Raw genomic sequence first — 5,198 nt, 5'->3', positions numbered from 1 at the left:
CATTTTAATTGTTTTACTTTATAATAATTTCGCCGCTTTTTATACACAAAATTCAATTTGTCGTTATATTCGACTACACATTGAATTGCAATGTTATTAAAATTACGATTATAATAACATATAATGCACAACATATTAACATTTCATTAGAAGGATAGAGATTACAGTACATATATACCTATTTCAAAAAATACAGAACACAATTTCAAAAAAATACTTCAGCACAAAACTACAAATATGTAACAAAAACCAGTTTTACATTAAACAACCCTCAAAGCTACATATATATAGCGAATGATATCACTACAAGTACGAAACAGACATTCTATAACAAAACTGATAATGTTCACAGCTGTATATAATAGGGACATTCAGAACTCGAAATCAAACAAAATAAAGCACGCATTGTTAACAATCAGCAACATAAAATAGAACACATTCAGAACTCGAAATGAAACAAGATAAAGCACGCATAGTTAACAATCAGCAACATAAAATAGAACACATTCAGTACTCGAAATCAAATAAGATAAAGCACGCATAGTTAACAATTAGCAACATAAAATGGAACACACTCAGAACTCGAAATCAACAAAATAAAATACTCACAGTTAACAATCAAGAACAGAAAATAGAACACATTCAGAATTCGAAATCACACAAAATAAAACACGCATAATTAAGAATCAGCAACATAAAATAGAACACATTCAAAACTCGAAATCAAACAAAATAAAATACTCACAGTTAACAATCAAGAACAGAAAATAGAATACATTCTGAATTTGAAATCAAACAAAATAAAATACTCACAGTAAACAATCAAGAACAGAAAATATAATACATTCAGAATTCGAAATCACACAAAATAAAGCATGCACAGTTAACAACATAAAAATAGAGCAAACACACTCACATGTTTATACATTAAATAATGGATTTAGTATAAGTATCCTTGCATCTTGATTTAGTGTGTCGTTTAGTTCATACATCTAAATTGGTTATATTAATACAGATTAATAAGATGACAGCTTCTTTAAGAGCTTTTGCTACTTGTTTCTAAAGGAAAACAATTCATAAATGATCTTATCATATTCTATATCCAATAGCATTTTTTATGATAAAACATTTTTTTGTCGTTATTATAGACATGCTGCCTGGCACGTATAAAAACCGTTATTAATTGTCTGGCAGTAAAATCTACCTGGGACTATATACGTAAATTAACACACACTTTTATTTCGTCAGTTGTTACGAACAGTAATACTTCTACAGAACTGGCCGACAATCGTCACATTAAAGTGAAAGTAGACAACCAAACGAAAGGTGGTCTAATCACGTGGATTAAGAGAAAAGTGCATGCTGATATGGTGGCGTTAGTAATGACTCTCCTCCACACCTTACATTAGCGGCAGACTTCAAGCCAGCAAATGAGTTGACAAAAACATGTTGTTATTACTTAACTCACTCCCTTGGAGGTTAGTCTTGACCAAGCTCAAAACACCCGTGTAAATTCTTTGAAGGACGATCGCAGTGCTGCACATTATGGCCTCCGGCAACACGGTGCCTACAAGAGATGTGTTGACACCCGCTGACCGGGGGTTACGGGATATCGTCACATGGTATTACAGTGATGTTATCATAGTTAAGTACCCACTAGGAGGTAATCACATAAAATAGAAAGGTTTCTGTTAGATATAACCAGCGGTTAAATACAGGTTTTGAAAGAAATGAGACTCCCTTTTGTGATCCACTTTGCAGTAGCAATAGATTTATAATATATACATACATAATGCCTTATAGATAGAAGTATTAGGAACCATGGGCGTCCGCAGAAATTTTTCCAGGGAGGGGCATAGTAGTGTGAAATTATGAATCGAATACAACATTTATATACATATACTGAATGAATAAAGAAAGAATTATACTTTTCATTTTTTACACCGTAAATTACTTGTACCTGATAATGACAAAACCTTGTCGAAACGTTGTACATTTGTTCTTATGTTAAACTTATATTAAAGTTTTTCTTCATTACCCATTCAAGCCGTCTCCAACCATTATTAGTCTCAAAGTGGGTTCCCAGTCATCGAATATTGACAATAGTTTGATCATATTGTAAGGATTTTATTGAGACATAACATCCCTAATGTAAATACCTGTTAATAGAATAGGTGAACTACGGAAGTTATTTTAACACCTGTCACACGAGCCAGTCCAGTATCTCTTATTACTGAGCATAGGATGGTCAACAGTGGGGAAAATCCGGAAACCGTTGATTTAGGGTTATTTCGACAGATCTCGATGAATAAAGCTCGGCAATACTTCTAAAACGAAAAAAATAAAATAAAAAATAGCATGATGAAATCTATATGGATTATACTATAGTAGTACCATATTGGGCATTATACCATTCTTCTTTTTTTACCGTCATTGGAAAAGTGTCATTTCTAATTTGAGAATCGCTACAGAAATCATCTTGTAATACATCATGTATCTGCTTCAACTTTAACACTGAATCTTTGGGCTTTACTGTGTCACACAATTTTGAAACTAATTATTTATTATATATGATTTAAATTCCCTCCTTTTTGGAGATAACGATACTATTGTGTCCGTTTTTTTATGTTTCACTGTCAATGCAGTAATCAAACTCGATAGAGTTATCTTCGAATAAGTTCTTCTCTCATCCAACCTGGACCCATGGTTTAACTTAATTTCTATACTTAAACTATTACATCCACAACTGCATCTAGAACATTTCAAGCACGTTTCATTGCTACATCGTTTTACTTTACATTTACAAGTTAACGTCTCCAAGTTGGCTTTCATGATCTGTGGTCAGGTCCAGTAACCTAGACCTCGAAAATAGTACCAAAGTCTTCTTTTTGTCTAATTAAAACAACCCAAACCTTTCCAGAAAATTTTTTTTTTATCCACATAAAACTGCCAGGTTGGCTCATGTGGCAGGTGTTAAATAGTTTTTATAAAAATGTGAGCGTGTGCATATCCTACATATATTCTGTCCATATCTGCCATTTATAACCCAAAGTTAGGGCTTATCCATAAGTACAATACATGTAATGCTGATTATTTCTGTATCCCAGTGTTGTGGTATTAAATTAACAATAAAGTATTCCATGAATATTCTCTATGAAATTCACAGATTCAGCAGAGAATACAAAGGATAATGACTGATTCCAAACACTGCAGTCTAATAGCGCAATTTATGGATTTAAGATGATACCAAAGAAGTAAAAGAACAATGGCTTTTCAGCATCTTATATTTTGTGTCATAACAATATATAGACCTTTAAATAAAACTCCAAAGATACAGCTTTTGAATGGATTGTTTATTTAACGTTTTTCTGACGTCTCGACCACTCGTGTGTCCATCATCAGGTAACTTTTATTTTGTGAAATACTGCACGAGCATTTTGATCCAGCTTAGAAAATAGATAGGGTGACACCTGTGTTTTGTTAATTGGATGTTGACAGGAAAGTTACCTGATGATGGCCACGAGTGGTCTAAACGTCGTAAAAATGGAAATAAAAATAAACAATCCACTCAAAAGCCGTATCTTTGGACTTTTATTTAAAATGCATAGAGGATTTCCTCTCCTCACAACAAATACATAGACCTCTTCTATTTAACTGTGCATTAATTCATAGCACAGCAACATTATATAACAAATGCACAAAAACACGATTACCTACCACAGGGTCAAGACAAGAAATAATCAGGTGGACATTTTCTTTGTACACTTTCAACCCACTAATCTCAAATCTGTGGAACATCCATTGATACTCATGGAATTTACCAGATGATGTGAATTTTCCCTCTATGAGCAGAAAAACATTTCTAATGTCTGAATACATTTTTTATATATGTAACTGCAGCTTATTCAGAATGTGCTTGAGGTGACTTTTAATAATAAAATCGTGTTGTTTCTATTATGTTTCTTCTGGCAGCAATATCTACGATAACAGTCACTTTTTTCTTGTTTCTTACCAACACCATCTTTGTAAGTAGCTCTAGAAGCTTTGTGTTAATATTTCTGCTGTTGTTTGTTGGTGATGAACTTGCACTCCTTTGAATTGTGCCCCTATTTTATAACAAATATAGTATCTCTTCTCCCTTTTGTCACCTTTGGTGGTATCCTGTTTTTGGTCAGGCAACCTGGTATCGGTTTTAACTGGTTATACTTGAACTTACCAGTTATACTCCCTCCGTGGGCTTCCATATACTATTCTGCCAGCTTGACCATCTTCTCCATGTCTTTTGGTGCTCTCTCCTTTAGGAACAATGACATATCAGTTGATAATGTGATCATAAACTGTTCACTATTAGTAGATCTGCCTGTCCCTCAAAACTATTTTCACACTTGGCCATGTCACTCCATCCTGTGAAATAATGTTGTAGACATGCCACAAACTGAAATACAATTCTTCCAGTGTCAGGTTTGACTTCTTTGAACTTCCGAGGAAAACATTCTTCAGTTATTCATAGTGTTTCAGCAAGACCACTTTTAACTTGTCATAGTCCATGACATCTTCTGAAGTCATGCCTGCATATACTTGTAGGCATTTTCCTGTGAAAAGTGGGCTGAAACAGACTGTCCAGTCACCTTCGTCCCAGTTTTGACACTGGGCAAATCTTTCAGGAGAGTACTCATATCGTCTTTCTTAGTTCCCTTCGTTTTCTGTTGAGGGAGTTTGGCGATCTCAATTTGTGCTCTTATTTTCTCTGTTTCCAGTCTCTCCTTTCTCTCATTTTCTTCTTTTAGTCATTCTTTCTCTCTTCTCTCTCTCTCTCTAGGTCTTGTTGATGTTTAACAAACTCTCATAGTTCGCTATTTTTTAGCCCAATTTGCTCATCTATTTCAATCCACTTATTAAAATCAGCCAACATGGTTAAATAGCGTGATTGTAATATCTACACAGCGTGGTCACAAGTAAATAGACACCTTTTTTAGAAAAAATGAAAATTTTCAGTCTTATTCACATTAATTGATATATTTATAATTTAATTAAAATCTAGTAGATGTTCCTTTCGCTTCGTGGAGTTCGTTGATCCTTTGGGGCATCGTGAGAATCATCTCGTCAATTTTAGATTGTGGGATTTTCGCCCACTCTTGCTTCAAAACTTTGAGTAGATCGCTCATCGAAGTTGTTTTTTTTTGTTGTTGTTGTTGTTG

Source organism: Limulus polyphemus, unplaced genomic scaffold (genome assembly GCF_000517525.1).
Source record: "Limulus polyphemus unplaced genomic scaffold, Limulus_polyphemus-2.1.2 Scaffold4564, whole genome shotgun sequence".
NCBI lineage: Eukaryota > Metazoa > Arthropoda > Merostomata > Xiphosura > Limulidae > Limulus > Limulus polyphemus.
This window is presented reverse-complemented; position numbering follows the sequence as displayed.